General features: G+C 35.4%; 1 pseudogene; it reads right to left on the reverse strand.

Moving 5' to 3' along the window:
- Positions 1-17,327, reverse strand: part of LOC149150841 (subtilisin-like protease SBT2.3 pseudogene) — a 37,857-nt pseudogene extending 20,530 nt beyond the window's left edge.
- Between the last annotated feature and the right edge of the window lie 1,769 nt (positions 17,328-19,096).

Consider the following 19,096-nt stretch of genomic DNA (forward strand, 5'->3'; position numbering starts at 1 on the left):
CGATTTTATTGCGCTGAGAGGTGCTCTACAACCCAGTATTGGATAGATTTCACGTAAAAAAACGTAAACGTAAAGTAAAGCCCAGTATAGTATGGGGATGTGAACATGTAAATGTAATGTAATATAATGTGTAAAATTTAATCTAATTAATCTATGTCTATGTCTCTCCCTAACTATATAAATTTAACGGTAAAGCCCAGTATAATATGGGGACGTAAACATGTAAATGTAAACATAATATAATGTGTAAAATTTAATATAATTAATCTACGTCTATGTATCTCCCTGTTGAAAAGTGTGCAACAAGAAATGCTTGTTGAGAGTGCAACAAGATGATGGAGCTTAGTGAAAAGAGTCGCCTTCACTAAGTGGGCCCGCAGGCTATTTTTGGCGCAAGTCTATTTTTAGACTATGTCTATTTTTAGACATATGGATCATGTCTATGGATTGCAGGTTGCTATTTATAGATGATTGGTCAAGTTGGGAAAAATAGATGGACTTCTATTTTTTATCAAAGTGTGAGTGATCACAATGTGAGTGATCAAAGTCTATTTTTAGACTGGTTGTCAAAATTAGAAAAGTCAAATATTATTGTCTCATAATAATATTTGGACTATAAACTTGATATTATTCTCTTGGAGCACTTTAGTTTGAGCTACAGAGGTGGCACATGCAGCTGTCAGAAGGAAATACGCTTTTCTTATGAGTCAGTTGAGTTGTTGCATGCATGACTTCAGTTAGAACTCAATCAGTTGAGTTTGGTGGAGTTGATTGTGGAGTTGATGGAGTTGTGTTCAGTTTGACTTAGTTAAACTAGTTGTAGTTAGTCTAACTGTAGATAGACTAATGATGAGTTGTTAAACTAATTATTAACTCATAATACAACTATAGAATACATCAGTTAACTCAGTTGCATGTCAGTGCATGTTCAGTTCAACAGGGACAGGTGGTAGAGAATCAGATTGCTATCAGTTGTGACTATAGTTGTGCACCAGATCTTGCACAATCAAGGGATTGAGTATGCCAATGAGTTTGCTCACGTATTTGCCCAGTATTGTAGCCTTTGCTCACGTCCAACAAAGTGTGAGTGATTATTTTGAGGTGAAATACGAGTTTGGGAAGCCATTCTCATCAGTTCTTGAGCAGGTATTGAGCAGTGGAGGCAGGCAAGCAGTGGAATAGATTTGGAGATCAGATCTGAGCTGTATTGTGTGTAACAGGTGGAGCTGGTACTGGATTGCTTGTGATAAGCATTGTACTTTGTAATGTTACATGATTCAATCAATATAATATACAGATAGTTGGGGTTTTTAGCGAGATGCTTTCCCCGGGATACATACTGTGTTTATGAGTTTGATTGATGCTTCTATGTGTGCCTGTGAATGTTTCTGCTTCTGTAAATTGATGATCAACGTAGAGGAGATTATGTATTATACATGTTCCGCTTATAATTGTATGATCAAGATAATCTCTGTGAATATGTGTTAAATTATTCAAAATTTCTACATGGTATCGGAGCTGCTTGATTTGTAGAAGAGATTTTTACAGGATATCAAGCGAGGATTGATCATCAGATCTACTATTCAGGAAGTGTTTACATTCTATTTCTTCAAGCAGAGTCTGTAATCGGGCCAGGTAGCCTCTGGATTCATCCTTCCTTTGGAAGATGAGATATCCGGTGAATGCCCATACAGTCAGTCTCTGTACGAGAAATATTGTGTTCTCACGAATCTTAGATCCGAGGCGGTTGAGTTGGTTGCTGGTGGAATTCGAATTTGCAGCAGTATTTCTTGGTGACAACGCAACAATGTCTTTCAACGGATTGCGATTGGAGTATGCCAGAGTCTGTAATCGGGCCAGGTAGCCTCTGGATTCATCCTTCTTTTGGAAGGTGAGATATCCGGTGAATGCCCAGACAGTCAATCTCTGTACAAGAAATATTGTGTTCTCACGAATTTTAGATCGGAAGCGGTTGAGTTTTGAGCTGGTGGAATTCGTTTAATTACAAAGCAAGAGATAAACTCAGAAACATTAAGTGTGAGAATGGAGACAGTATGCCCAGGTATCTCACGAAGTTCACCCAATGCCGGGATGAGCTGGGAAGTGTGGGGGTGACTGTTGGATGAGGATGGTGAGTCTAGGACTCCTTGACCTTCCTAAGAGTTGGCATAGCTACCAGGACTCAGTGAATGGAAGGGAGAAACTGCCAAATTGGGAATGACTATGGTCAGATTTGATGCAGGAGGGGATTAGACGGCGCATCAGAGACAGTTCTTCATCTATGCATGATGAGGAGAACTGTGCCTTAGCGAGTAAGGTGAAGAAGGGGAAGGGGAAGGTTTCTCTTTCCGAATCCAGTTCTTCCAATGATGGGAAGAAGGTTGACAAGGCGAAGGTGAGATGCTTTCGTTGTCATGAGTTGGGTCATTATGCTACTAATTTCCCAAAGAAGAAGTCCAAGAAGGGATCTGGGGAAGGATCTAAAGGTGAGGCAGCCTCACTTGCTTCACAGTTTGAGTTGGACTTCACACTCTTCGCATGCATGGTTTCATCCATGCTGGGAAGTGGTTGGTTTCTTGACAGTGGAGCTTCTTTCCACATGACCGGTGACAAAAGTTTGTTTAGTACTTTGGAGGAGAAAGATCTCCAGATACTCATAGGGATGGGTAATGATGAGAAGTATAGTGTCTCAGGTGTAGGCACGGTTATTTTTCAGAGCGAGCATGGAGCTCGCCTTACCTTGACCGATGTCAAGTATGTACCAGGACTGAAGAGAAACTTGGTGTCGATCACGATGTTGGAAGACAGAGGCTATGATGTGGTCTTTAGTAAGGGAAAGGTTTTCCTTAGACACATCATCACTAGACAGGTGAAGCAGATTGGTTCACGGGTCAAGAACCTGTATGCTCTTGAGGTCCAAGATGCATGCAAAGCCTTGAGCAGCGAGGCAATTGATGGAGACTTGGTGGTTGAGAGGGAGCATATATTACCTCTCAACATGTAGAGCCAGAAGAAGTCTCAGACAATTGTGGAGGAGCCATGATTGGTGCAGCAGCTTCAAGAGGTTGTGGAGGAGCCACAACAAGGGAAGCTGAGAGGAGATAGAGTAGAGACATCTACTCATCCAGAGACATCCAGTAGGGGGAAACTTCGAGCCAGATGGGCTGAAGGATCGCATGCAGGAATACCTCCAGGTAGGAGGTGGGGTGATGTGGATTGATTGTCCCAAGGAGGAGGGGCAGGATCCTTGAGGTACCCAACCTCTTAGATGAGACCTTGCTACGGGAGCCCCAGATGTGTAGTAGCAGGAACTGATTGATTGGGTAGAGACAGATGCGGATGGAGCGGCAGAGAGAGCGACAGTGCAGGGAATCCCAGGACAGCGCATAGCTAGCAGGCTATAGCAATGCAAGATGCACAAGTGTTTTGCACAGTGCTAGGTGGCACAGAGAGGTGTGCAATGGTGCGAGATGCATGGAGATGTTGCAGTAGTGCAGATGTCAGAGAGGGAGCACTTGTCAGCAGAAGGTAGAGCTTCAGCATCAGAGGATGTTTCTATCCCAACAGGGAGGTCAGTTGGGAGGTACAGTGCGGATGCAATGCTGGGAGATAGAACCAGCAGCAGCACGGATGCAGTCAGAGATCAAAGTGACAGAGGCTAGAGCAGTCAGATACTGAAGAGCACAGAGATGCAGAGTTTTAGTCGACATAGGCAATAGCAGTCAGAGACTTTGATGACAGAGCAAGTGGACCGGCCATATGTGTTGCATGGAGAACATTCCAGAGTTACAGGATCGGGTTTGAGAGGAAGCCTTTCTTGTTGAGAGGGAGTGTTGAAAAGTGTGCAACAAGAAATGCTTGTTGAGAATGCAACAAGATGATGGAGCTTAGTGAAAAGAGTCGCCTTCACTAAGTGGGCCCGCAGGCTATTTTTGGCGCAAGTCTATTTTAGACTATGTCTATTTTTAGACATATGGATCATGTCTATGGATTGCAGGTTGCTGTTTATGGATGATTGGTCAAGTTGGGAAAAATAGATGGACTTCTATTTTTTATCAAAGTGTGAGTGATCACAGTGTGAGTGATCAAAGTCTATTTTTAGACTGGTTGTCAAAAATAGAAAAGTCAAATATTATTGTCTCATAATAATATTTGGACTATAAACTTGATCTTATTCTCTTGGAGCACTTCAGTTTGAACTACAGAGGTGGCACATGCAGCTGTCAGAAGGAAATACGCTTTTCTTATGAGTCAATTGAGTTGTTGCATGCATGACTTCAGTTAGAACTCAATCAGTTGAGTTTGGTGGAGTTGATTGTGGAGTTGATGGAGTTGTGTTCAGTTTGACTTAGTTAAACTAGTTGTAGTTAGTCTAACTGCAGATAGACTAATGATGAGTTGTTAAACTAATTATTAGCTCATAATACAACTATAGAATACATCAGTTAACTCAGTTGCATGTCAGTGCATGTTCAGTTCAACAGGGACAAGTGGTAGAGAATCAGATTGCTATCAGTTGTGACTATAGTTGTGCACCAGATCTTGCACAATCAAGGGATTGAGTATGCCAATGAGTTTGCTCACGTATTTTCCCAGTATAGTAGCCTTTGCTCACGTCCAAAAAAGTGTGAGTGATTATTTTGAGGTGAAATACGAGTTTGGGAAGCCATTCTCATCAGTTCTTGAGCAGGTATTGAGCAGTGGAGCCAGGCAAGCAGTGCAATAGATTTGGAGATCAGATCTGAGCTGTATTGTGTGTAACAGGTGGAGCTGGTACTAGATTGCTTGTGATAAGCATTGTACTTTGTAATGTTACATGATTCAATCAATATAATATACAGATAGTTGGGGTTTTTAGCGAGATGCTTTCCCCGGGATACATACTGTGTTTATGAGTTTGATTGATGCTTCTATGTGTGCCTGTGAATGTTTCTGCTTCTGTAAATTGATGATCAATGTAGAGGAGATTATGTATTATACATGTTCTGCTTATAATTGTATGATCAAGATAATCTCTGTGAATATGTGTTAAATTATTCAAAATTTCTACACTCCCTAACTATATAAATTTAACACAAAAACAAAGTGTCAAATTCTATTTGTGAGGAAGCATTTCGGTGACAGTGCGAAGTGTGAAATAATATTTGAGAGAGGATTTTGGAGCTGTGTGAAGTGGGAAATGATATTTGTGGGTGGGAAATAATATTTGAGAGAATTGATTTCAGGATTTGTGCGAAGTGGGAAATAATATTTCTAGGAAAGGATTTTGGTGTGAGATTGATTTGTAATTGATTTTAGGATTACACCTATGTGTTTTTTCTTTGTCATATGGAGTTAAGTTGGTAACCCACCTTGTAATCAAAGAATTAAAGTCAAATATTACTACTTAGAAAGAAAAAAATTAAAATGAATTATTATAATTTACCAAATAACGCAAGAGACAAACAAAATTGTTTTTGCTAGGTTAAAGGGAATTCATTACCAGTGAGTTTTCTTGAATAATAGTATAAATAAGAATCCATTACAAATATCTTTTTTCATGAAAAAACTAGCTTTTCTAATTGGATAGACCTAATTAAGCAATTAAGATTAATCTATATGAATGTAAAGATTTAAAAATGAAGAAAAAAATTCACGACTTTTCAAATCGCTAAAAAATATGTAGATGGTTTTCTCTACTTGTCTTAAAAACATTTAAGGGTTACCATTTATAATAAATTGTAACCCTTAATGTTTTTAAGTAATGGATGTAGATTTTAAAAAGTATTAATAGATAATTTGGAATAAAATTAATTAAGAAATGAAGATTAATTAATCAATGGATTAGGTTATAATCATAATGACTTGCAAACTAGAGTTGTTAATATACCATAATCTATAAGATTTTATGATGTATAAATATTAGCATTGAGCTCTATTAATCATTGATGTCAAGGGAATTAATTATGGATCCATCAAATCCCACATTACCATAATTTTGTAATATGTTAATTTTAATATATTTTGTAATATATTTGTAATATGCATTTATTTTAGTGTTTTATTTATAATATATTATAATTTTGTAATATGTTATAATATATATATATATATATATATATATATATATATATATATATTTCAATGTAGATGATTTCTAGTCCTATTTGATTTTTTGCACTAAATGCATTGATTTCGGTGTAGATGGTGATTTCTAATCCTATTTGATTGTTTGCACTAAATGCATTGATTTGAATGTAGATGTTGATTTCCAATAATATTTGATTGCTTTCACTAGATGCATTGATTTCAATGTAGATGATTTCTAATCCTATTTGATTGCTTGCACTAAATGCATTGATTTCAGTGTAGATGGTCATTTCTAATCCTATTTGACTGCTTGCACTAGATGCATTGATTTCAGTGTACATGTTGGTTTATAATGCACTAGATGCATTGATTTCAGTGTAGATGTTGGTTTATAATCCTATTTGCTTACTTGCACTAGATGCATTTATTTGAGTTTAGATGTTGATTTTTAATCTTATTTGTTTTCTTGCATTAAATGCATTTATTTCAGTGTAAATGTTGTTTTCTAATCTTATTTGGCTTCTTGCATTATATGCATCAATTTCAGTGTAGATGTTAATTTCTGATTTGATGTAATTGGATGTATGATGATACATTAATTAACATTGTGCATTGATTTCAATGTAAGCACAAAAAATTATTGACAATGTACATTGATTTTTGTGTTATAGTAATTCAACCTATTAATATTGGAGAGAAAGAGAGACAAGATATGATGTTTACTACAATAGCTCGAGCTAAAGATTTAAATGGTTTACAATTGAACCTGTCATTTTCATATAATTGATATGAAAATATGACAATTGATATGAAAAGATGACAAAAGTAACAAGGGTGACAATAAGAATAGTAGAAGAAAATAGTTTGAGATTAATCGTAAAGAAGACTATTTGTAATTGACTATATTCTTATTATTCACATTTTCTATCATTCAACGCCATTACATTGTCACTTTACATTCAAAATTTGTATTTCATCATTTTTCATCATTAAATTTATTAACAATATTTATCATCTCAACAAACTGATGTAACTATGCATATTTTAAAATTAAAATGGCAGATTAATCTGAGACATATTTAGCATATTTAAAATTATTCTATTAATATTAGATGAATTTACATATTATTGATAAAAATAATCATATGTTCATTAGATTTTATTTGGCCGCACACCACTGAAACTAGCCTAAATCCATCTTAACTCTTGATCTATCAAGCACCAAGAGGGATCAAATCTCTGGAGGTGCAAACCTTTCGAAGTTTACACCTCGAGAGATTTGATCCCTCTAAGCGCTTGATAAATCCACAGTTAAAATGGATCTAGACTGGTACTATTTATCAATAAACTAAAAACCATAAAAATTACCATTTTACTCATCGTAACTATAGTGTGGATTTTATTTGATGTGTCGATGGATTAAAAGCCATGGAAGTTATCATCTTATGAGAGAATAGTCGATTGTCCATGGATTAAAAGCCATGGAAGTTATCATCTTATGAGGGAATAGTCGAGTGCTTTGTTATAATTTTGGCCGTAGATCTTCTCTTAGATTTTCGATCTCAACCATTTTGGGTTCATATAATTTTTTCCCTTAGTAATAAACACGCATTTTCATGAAAATAGTTTGTGTGACAAAGGAAACCTGAGTAATATTTCAGTCGAATATTAAGAAGTCCTCATATTTTTCCTGGTTAGTTTTGGGTATAAATTACCAATATAATTTGTTCCTTTGATTATTAATGCGAATCATTTATGTAAAACTTTTTGTTTGGTCAGTGGAATAAGTTCAATTTAAGCCACAAACATCATTGTACTAGTAAGGTTGGATGGCCAGGCCGCAAGATTATAATTTTTTTTATTTTTTTTGGGTTAAATTGTTGAATTTTAGGAAAATACTTCATTAAAATAAATATGGTTAGGGAGTAATTTAGATGTATTTTTCAAAGGTTTTTTCTTTACAAAATTTTACAAGTTTTGGAATATAATTTTTATGGATTAAATTTGAAAAATAATTTTTTTTTTTTTTTTCTATAAATTTTAATCATGGTTTTTATTATGTATATAAGTATGTTTATATTTTATTGTACGGAAAATATTTTATTTTATTTTTTTATATATTTTATACCAGTAGTTTTGGGAAGAAATTAGAATATTTGTGAGTTATTTTCATCACCTCGTTGCAAAATTTACCCACAGTTGCAAAATTATGTCTCTAATGCTTCACGATATAAAATTATGAATAGTTTGATATATGAAAGTCAGTTGTTTATAATCTATTATGCTTTCTAAACTGAAAGTTAGTTGTTTATAATTTATGATTCTTTGTAAATTGAAAATCGCAAAATAAAAGGAAAAATGTTGTATTTTTGCATGTTGTTTAACATATGTTGGTCATCTATTTAATTTGTACTAAATCACAAATTGTATCTTGTTTAGAGTTGTTATTACATATTACCCCAAATTTTCTATCGTTTCTATTTTAAAATGCAACTCCAATATGATGAACTATGCATGAAATTTTAGAACACTTCTCTTTCTAATTTATACATCAAATAAAGTTACTAAATTTGAAGTTTCTTTTCAATTTTTTTTTATTTTTTTTTGTACATACATCTTATGGCAAAAAATAAGGAAAATGAGTCCATACTAATAACATATGTAGTCCAGTAGTCCATTGCAGTCTCTCATGAGTCCATTATATTATTTTGATGTTTTTAAGAATTGTTTCTAGTTATTATAGGTTTTGATTTTGAAATCAACATATAAGTTAAGGATTTATGGTTTACTTTGTGATCATCTTAACTTTGGTAATAGTCCACTAAAATGTTAAACTTTTAATTTTTCACATTTTTTTTAGAAACGGATTTTTAATATTTTGTGAAGTTTTATCATTGTAATCTACAATAAACGTTTTATGTGATAGCATGAGTACATGATTTTTAGTGGATGAATGGACATAATGTAAGTATTGATGACTTTTACAATTGTTATTACAATTTTTAAATAAAGCATATTATTTTTTGTATACCAAATGAAAACATGTTTTTGTTTCCATTTCTATATTTTAACAATTTGTTAATTTTCCCTTCCTTTTATTATCATTTTCATTTTGTACTATCTTATAGATAGAATGTAAATATTGATGATACTCCTACAATTTTATAGTTACCTTAATTCCCCATTTTTTATATTCTTCCCAAAACCATAATGCATTATCTATTAGTCCTATGTTTTTGAGAAGAGAATCTAAATGTTCATTTTTTTAAAATAGAAACTAGGACTTCCACAGCGATGGGAAGAGTGGATTAATTGCAAACATAAGTAGTTTAATGAGAAGAGAATCTAAATGTTCATTTTTTTTAAATAGAAACTAGGACTTCCAAAGCTATGGGAAGAGTGGATTAATTGCAAACATAAGTAGTTTAATGAAGTATCGACATTTTCAAAATTCAAAAGATTTTCTATTTTTCGTCATCAATTACTATCATTAAACAAAAATAACACAAAAATGGTAATGTTTTCTTAATCAAATGAATTTTATTTCCATATCATCCATTTTATCCTACATTATGACATCCATTTTATCCCACCTGGTTGGCGTTAAGCAATTTCAATAGCTTTGAGATACGATAAGATAATCTAAAGGGTCATTATGTCAACTAGTGGGCACTTCAATATGTGGATAAAGTTTAATTTAAGTGATTCCTCTCTGGTATTGTTTTTGTTATCAAGTTTTTGTTTTTTGTTTTTTTTTGCATTATGGCAATTGACTTTATAAGAGGGTTGGTTGTTCTTTTTCACTTATATATTAAATTCTCAATTTTTTAATGATTTATATTTCACATTTTCTTTTTTCAAATTTACAAAATTTTTATTAATGGTTGGAAGTCATCACTTAAATAATAAACCAACCATTAAATAAAATCATTTTAATTTTAAAAAAATTATGATTCTAATTAACATAATTAATATAAAACCCTTAAATTACTTCAGCATTCCTGGTCCATTAAATAAAATCATTTTAATTTCAATTTTTTTATGATTATAATTAACATAATTACTATAAAACCCTTAAATTACTTCAACATTCCCATTCTCCCTTTAGGGAGTATGTTAGTTGTAATAGAACAAAGGTTTTCTAACATAGAAATAAAATATTTGATTAAGAGAAACATCTGTTAAGGTTAATGCTTATTTCTTTTAGTATGTAACTCAATGTCCAATAATAAATGGCTTATATGTTTTAGAATGTAAACTTCTGTTATTCATATTGATTTTTCAATAGAATTTTTCCGCTTTTCTAATCACTAAGTGTGGTTCATCATGAAGACTCAGATGAATGTCTTGATTCAATCCAATTAATATATATTGTAGAGATGAAAAACGAACATTAAGGAAAAATAATAAAATAATTAATATGAACGTTAAATAACCCATAAATTAATGAATCAGAACATTAAGTTTAATAAAATAACGATTTAAAATAAAGATTAAGACCTTCCACTGATTGTTCTCGTGTTTAGGTATTGAGGGTCTTTCGCAGTGCATTATATTAGATATCATTTTTTGGGATTCAACTACATTAAGAAAGTCATTCATCTGTGACCATTTCCATGAGAGGTAGTCGTAACTAACTAATTTCTCATAAGTGCTAAGTGGACTATTCAAAAATCATGAGAAATTAGTCAGTTACGACTACCTCTCCTGGAAATGGTCATAGATGAATGGCTTTCTTAACGCAGTTGAATCCCAAAAAATGATATCTAATATAATGCACTGTGGACGATCCTCAATACTTAAATACATAAGAGTGAAGGGAGCTCTACTTGAATGGTTCATGGGGCACAATACTTGATAAGGTTTTGCAAATGGGGTAGCATGCTAAGTGGGCTTGATTATGGGGAAAACTCCACAGTTAAGCACACTTGAGCCAGAGGTGATCTGGGATGGGTGACCTTCGGGAAGTCTTGGTTATTGGGTGCAAGCCCCGAAAGTGATGATTGACGCTATGTAATTCATTTCACTAGTTTCAATCCCACTTCTTCACCCCTGTGAGCATCACCCAATGCAATGAGTGCTAAGTGGACTATTCAAAAATCATGAGAGATTAATCAGTTACGACTACCTCTCATGGAAATGGTCATAGATGAATGACTTTCTTAACGTAGTTGAATCCCAGACAATGATATCTAATATAATGCACTGCGAAAGGCCCTCAATACTTAAATACATAAGAGTGAAGGGAGCTCTACTTGAATGGTTCATGAGGCACAATAGTTGCTAAGGTTTTGCAAATGGGGTAGCAAGCTAAGTGGGCTTGATTGTGGGGAAAACTCCACAGTTAAGCGCACTTGAGCCAGAGGAAATCTGGGATCGGTGACCTCCCAGGAAGTCCTGGTTACCGGGTGCAAGCCCCGGAATTGATGATTGATGATATGTGATTAATTTCACTAGTTTCGATCCCATTTCTTCACCCTTGTGAGCATCACCCAATGCAATGAGTGCTAAGTGGGCTATTCAAAAATCATGAGAAATTAGTCAGTTACGACTACCTCTCATGGAATTGGTCATAGATGAATGATGTTAGTGCCTAAATCTACCTCATGCTGAGAGAAGGTAGGTCTAGGGTAAGATCAAACCATGCTTAACCTGGTAGCTAGCCCTACCAGGTCGGGAGAGGGCTCTCTCCTTGTCAATCTCAATTAGAATATGGCAACTAGGGCTTGAGATGACTGAAATGAACGCTGATTTTAGGCTAGGTATAGTAGATTAGGGTTTCTAGTTTGATTTTAGATTTTGGTTGTTGGATCAATTGGAGAAGGCAGATTGGATCCGGGAAATTAACTCAGGGATACAGTCATGTCTTGTGGGGCAAGGTAGACAAGAGCTTATGTACTAGCAATGGATTGAGATGGTAAATCAAGATAGTTGAGGAGTTGAGGAGGGCACAAGAAACTATGAATCCTCTTCAAACAGTGAAAACATTGAAAACTAAATGCAATCCCAAGACAAAGCACTATAAATGTAGTGTATTTTGTCTAGTCACCTTGATTCATTTGGTTTAGAAGAGAGAGAGAGATGTGGATACATATATAACATCAGAAAAACTCATTACAAAGAAAGAACAATACATAAAACTCACTATCACAAGAATCCCACAAAAATAGCTGTGAAACCTGGTTTTATTCCTTGCCAACTACTGATACAAAATGTTCAGTGAGTCCAACACTTCTGCTAAAGTCCAACCTCCACAAATGAATCAAAAAGCACATGATATAGGCAAGGAAACTACTCAAGCTAGCTACCAAGGTCAAATCCATGAGAAAAGGGGTGGTTTCAACCATATCTAAACTAGGAACAGGAATATAGGCAATGGAACAACTTGCCTCTAAAACCATGGAAACTGATTCATTCAGTTCAAAACCACCTTTGACTTGATGTATCTACTCTATTAAGTGTTTTACATCCATAATTACATCAAATTACATCATTTACCATGATAATTTCACCAAGAGAGCAAGAAAAAGTCAACTACAGAGAAAACTACGCGAAATTTGGAAAATCAAGCAAAACTGGCAAAATTCCTCCTATGCGCAGCGCCACTGATCCTATGCACAATGCTTTTTCAAGGCCAATTTTGGAAGGCTTTCCAGAGTCCAAATCAGGTGCAGGATAGCTATTTGGAAAGCTTGGTGAGTCTACCTTTTGTAACAACTTGAATTTCTAGATTTGGAGTCCATTTGCCCCTTCAAAAACGGATTCTCCCATGACTGCTTCCTGTGTGGCAAAAAAGTGGCAGAGAGGGCACTTTTTGGGTGTTTTTTTCCCTTTTGGAAACCTAGAACTTGTCCAAAATTCTCAGCCATTTCTGAGCTTTCATATTTTTCCATTTTGATTCCAAAAATATAAACTTTTTTGCAAGAAAGTGTCCCCAACAAAAGCGCAATGCTGGTGGCGCTACACACCTGCTGAAAAACCCTGTTTTTTACATTAAAAATTTCAAAATTGACAAAAATTTCTCCAAATTTCTTGAAATTTGGCATGATTGACCCTTGTTAAGTGCTTTGATGAGCCAATGATGCTTCAACCAAGATCTTGAGTTTATCTTGCTCTTTTTTGCTCCTCAAAGCTCTTTTTAGCTTGGCCTTTAGCCTCTTCACCCTTGTTTTGCAAATTTTGTTCTGGGTTAGGTAGTGATAGGCCATATGGCGCAACATTTTCTTCTCTTTGTTGGCTTTCTCAAGCATCTTCTCAAGGTGAATGTTTGCTCTTTCCAACCATGATTCTCGGTCAGCTTCAATTTCTTGCTCAAGGGAAGTCATCTTAATCTTTCTTTTCTTTGCCTCTTGCCTATTTTCTCTAATCATTTGTAGCTCCATAATAGCTTGCTTATCTTCCAGTTGCTTGTTTTCCTGCTCAAGAAAGTTGATGATCCATTTGGCCCTCTCAAGGTTAAGTGATAAGGCTTGTATTTCAACCTCCTTCTCTTTGATAATCATGTCCTTGAGTTTTGAGCTTTGAGAGCCCAAATCAGTGACATCCTCCTCAATCAAAATAAAATCTTTGTCTTGCCCTTCAGTAGGGCCCTCCTCATGCATCTTTTGTTTCCCTTTGTCTTTTCTCTTTGACTGTTGGCCAACCTGTATAGCTGGAGAAGAAGGCAAATCCCCTTTCACCCCTAGTGAAGATAACATTTTCCTGTGGTCTGGTGAAGAAAACGAGACCCCTTCCACCTCTGGTGGAGATAGTACTCGCCTGGCAGCAGCAAAAAGCCTCCTGGTACCTCTCTCATAGGTGACAAACACCGACACACCTGTAGTTTCAGTCTCATGAACACCTAGTTGTCCTAATGGCCCTCCTTCCTCTTGAGGCACTGATGGAATCACCTGAGGGCCTTTGAAAATCTCATGGGAAATAAAGGTATCCCATGGTATGTTCAGCAAGCTTAGCTGATGAGTATGAAGAAATGTTGAAATATGAGGTAAGCAGTGTGTATAAGGAGGTGAATGCTAAGAGGAAGGGTTTCTTTTGAGAAATGAGGCAAGTGAATGATGTTGTGAATGTGAGATGAGGGGTTTGATAGTGAAGTGGAAGTAGTGAAAGAGTAGGATGTGGGAGTTAGGGTTTGGGAATAGAGTATAGGGCTAGGGTTTGGTAAATGGGAGTGGGGTTTTAGGAATTTTGATGATTTAGGGAGGGGGAATGGGATTTGACAAACTCAACATGAATGAAGTGAGAAAGAAGAGCAAATGACTTTTAATAACTTGCAAGAGAGGATTTAGCAATTAGCTAGGGTTTGTGTTGACCATTTAGCTAGGGTTTTGCTTAAACGAAACCAAACACATCCAAGGCACCAAGCAAAACTTTCCTGAGCAAGGAGGAGTGATCTACTTACTTGGAACAGGCATCAATTTGCTTTTTAGGAAGTTGGAGGTGTTTTGAGGCAATTCTGCCTCTTGCAATAGGTGCGCAGCGCCAGACCAAAATTCAATAGAAAAACGGCAACAGGTGCACAGCGCCAGTTAGGTGTGCAGCGCTAGCAAGATGACTGGATTTTTCCCCTATTTTGCCTTCTTTCTTCAAAAACACAATTTTCTCCCTTTGGCTCATTTGATTTCAATAATGAAGACTTAAACACATGAATTGGCTTTTATATCCCTCTCTTTTAATTTTTCATTAACCAAGACCAACTTTTCTAATGTTTTGCTAGCTTTTTCAAAAATGCTCTGTTTCACTTACATTTTGACTTTTGCCTTTTTGCAGGTGGACTTATACATTAACTTTTTGTAATAGCAAGAGTTGACTTTGTCACCAGGTCACCAAGAACAGCTATTGAATACTTATTACATATAGAAACATTTAAATTACATGAAATTTTTACAATAATGGAAAAACTTTGTTTTCACCTCAAAATAGAGTTTTGAGGTAAAAAAGAATTATTGAACATGACAGAAGTAAATTTATGATTTTATGAACTTATTTATCCTCCTCATGTGCCTGCTGACATTTTTATTCAATTAAGATGACCATGATGACAAACCCTAAGACCTAGTGAGACTAAACCCTAAAACTAATTTTTATAAATGAAATGAAACAAGATGACAGTAAATGACTAAAAAAAAGTGTGAACAGGTCAGCAAGTGAATGTCATGAGGGAAATTGACATGAAACCACTACCATCAGTTGATCCATGACCTAATGGAATGCATCTAATCGGATGAGACACCTAATATGCGTGCAAAAGAGCAATTTGATAACTGATGGAAGTGTGAAGACACTAACACTAACAAATGACTTTCTTAACACAGTTGAATCCCAAAAAATGATATCTAATGTTTTCATGTTATTATTCAAATACTTTATATACTTTTATTGACAATAATTTTTAAAGATGGTTATTAAATAAAATATTATCACAATAATAAAATAAAAAATCAATTATAATTAATTGACCATTTCCATCACCAAAAGTTTAGGGAGGATATTGAAATTGAAAAAAATGCTTAATATGCTAAAGAGGGATGATGGGTGTAAAATTAGTAGTTGTTGGATCTTCTTTACCTCTAATTATATTTTTCCTTATTTATAAATTTGTGGTTAACATTTTTTAATTAATTAATTAATTAATGTATTATAATTAATTTTTTATTTTATTATTATTATCATATTTTATTTAATAACATTCATTAAAAACTATTATTAATAAAAATATATAGAGTATTTTGAATAATAACATTTTTTATTATTATTACTTCTCTATGAACTTTTATAATTAAATTAGATATGACAAAAGTTAGTGGAAAGCCTTAATCATTATTTTATTAAACTTAGTGTTCCAATTCATTATTCTTTTTCATAGTAATTAAGTTATGGGTTATTTAATTTTCATATTAAATATTTTATTATTTTTCCCTTAACATTTATTTTGCTTCTCTACAGTATATATTAACTGGGTTGGATAAAGACATTCCTTTAAGGAGCCACAACCGCCAAAAAAATTGGATATGATTTACCAGAAGAATTCTCTTGAAAAAGGCTTATATGTTCTTCAATTAAGTCAATAATATATATTATTTGTAATTGTATTGATGAAAATAATTGAAGTTATTTCAAATAAATAAAAATAATTCGAACACATCCACTACACATTTTAAAAATTGTTCATATACACCTATATATGTTTTTAGAGGATCAACACTCTTTATAACTAAAAATATGACAAATTTGAAAAAAAAATGTATGGAATTGCATAATCATAAATTTACAAAGCCCAACAACATGTTATTTAGCATGATCCAAAATCATTAAAATGTATTTATAAAACTTTAACATTGCAAATTTTGAAGCCAAACAATTTTTTGTTGATGATTCCGTGAATAATTCAAATACACGCCATTTTTAAAACTCATACATGCTTTCTTAAGAAAATGTTGTACCAAACATTCACTATGAAAACTCGATCCTACTATGCAATACCAAGAAGAAATAACAACCAATTCACTATGAAAACTTGACCCTACCATGTAATACTAACAAGAAATAACAACCAATTCACTATGAAAACTCGACCCTACCATGCAATACTAACAAGAAATAACAACCAATAGATATTAAAAATGGAAACAAAATTATCACAGGAATGAACTAGCATGCAAAGTAATACACAAGTTGTAGATTTATTATACCATCCATATAGCTAATATAAGATAGCAATGATTTTAAGTGCATAATTATGAATCAACTTATTGTATGGCTAATAATTGAAAACAATGCTTAAGCAACCATGATGCTATCTAAAATACAATTAACATACAAATATGATTAAAAAACTGAAATGAAATATTTGTTAACATTAGGGATGACCATATTAAAAACCACTTGGTAAAATATATAAGGCATGTGTAAGTAAGGGAAATCGTGGATTTGAAAGCATGTGGAGGTACAAAATTGAGGATACTAGAAGTATGGTAGCTGCAAACCAAGCCTCTATTTCATTAGAAATTAATAAATATAAAAAGTTAAAAATTAATAAATATAAAAGATAAAAATTAAAGTGATCTTACTATGATATTAGCATCATCATTACAAAAGATATTTTCCCTCGGCCTCCATCCGATCCACATCCCCGCTTGATCAGTGAGCCCGCCCTTTGTTGGCCCGGCCTTCGCCCCGCTGGTAAGCCTCCTGCCTGCTGCGGCCTGTCTGCATGGACCGACCAGCAGTGTTTCAGAGGTATACTTAGATCTTATGACCATGGAGGGGATGGGAACCCATGCGCCTCATCCGCCTCCCCCGCCGTCCTCTCCTTCTGAGGCGTTTAATAGGCTTTTGGCAGGACTGCCAAAGAAGAAAAACACTGAAGCAGCGAAGTTTGTCAAGAGGTTGGACGATATACCGGTGATCTCCCTCCCTCCAGAAACCCCGATCCAGGTTGCTTTGTCACTGGCTGAAAGGGCTCTCATCGGCCAGTTCACCGGGCTATGGCCGTCTCCAAAAACCACAGAAAGCTGGGTTAACAGAAACTGGGTTCCTCTAATCAAAGAAAGTGTCGCCTCTTACTTTCTGGGGAGAGGTTATTTCCTCTTCGAGTTCACCTCAAAAGAAGATAAAGACCTGATCTTCTGAAATGGCCCCTACTTCATGGGTCCCCAGGGTCTTTATCTGAACAAATGGACCCCGGACTTCGATCCGGCAGTAGACGTGCCCAAAGCAGTCCCGGTGTGGGTCAGACTCCCAAATCTCCCAGTGCACTGCTGGAACTGGGATTCGCTGAAACACATTGGAAATGCCCTGGGAAAATTCATAGACCGTGCGAATAACAAGGATCAATACGACTGTGCCAGGATATGTGTAGAAGTAGATCTGGAGGTGGGACTACCAGAGGCCATCACAATAAAGGTCGGAAACTGGACACACATGCAGAAATTGGACTATGAGCAGCTGCCCTTCAAATGTCGGAAATGTCATGTTTACGGCCACTTCGCCAGAGGATGCCCATCTAATAAAGAGACTGAGCAGGGAAAAGAGGATGGATGGAACCAAGTCAAGCGAAACAAAAATTATCCCAAGAACCAGAAGCAAGGAGGCCCCAATGGCAAAGGAACCCAGCAAACCACTACTCAGCAGATCATCTCCAAACCCATCTCTGAAAACAAGTTTGATCCCCTGAGCACGCAACCAGAGAGCACACAAGAGGGCGAGACTCAAAAGAAGACAGAAGCAACACAGGAGACCGAAGCTCAACCCACAAGCAAAGGTACTCCCTCAATCTCAATTTCTCTCAAAGGAACAGGTGCTGAAGATCCGAAAGGCATGACTATAGAAGATGAAGAAGAAGAGCAGGAAACGGAAGAATCAGAAGAGGAAGGAGAAATAGGAGAGTCCCACACCCCGGTAAGAAGATCAGCAAGAGGCCGGAAAACCGATAGGGAAAAAAGGGAGCAGGAGACTTACAAAGAAAAACTCCAGGGCAGTCAACCAACCTTGGAGAAAATGCTAGCATCAAAGCTGAAGATATTGAAAAACCCACCCCAAAGCTCCAAGGGAGCCCACCAGAGGCATAAATAATGAAGGTCATCTCCTGGAATTGCAGAGGGATGGGGAGCAAAATGAAAGAAGAAGCCATCAGAAGTCTAATCAGGACAGAAACCCCAGACCTACTTCTAGTCCATGAGACAAAGCTGGAGGACAATGTCTTCCGTCAAACAAGCAAGAATCTCTGGAGCAAAAGCGAAGAAAGAGAAATCTCCACCCGGGGTGCCACAGGTGGGATAGGTACTCTTTGGAATGCAAACAAATTTACAGTTTTATTCGAGGCCAGGAACACCCATTGGTTGATGCTGAAAATGCAGAACCTGGATACTAAGGAAAAGTTCTGCCTTTTCAATGTTTACTCTCCAGTCAACATTAGGGAAAAAAAAGATTGTTGGGACTCTATAAGACTTCAAGCAGATTTGACAGATCTGGAAAACATAATAATTGTTGGCGATCTCAACCTTACCCTTCATCCATTAGAAAAAAAGGG

This window comes from Pinus tabuliformis, chromosome 9 (assembly GCF_031772625.1).
Source record: "Pinus tabuliformis cultivar Carrire ecotype Pingquan chromosome 9, CPIR1, whole genome shotgun sequence".
Classification (NCBI taxonomy): Eukaryota; Viridiplantae; Streptophyta; class Pinopsida; order Pinales; family Pinaceae; genus Pinus; species Pinus tabuliformis.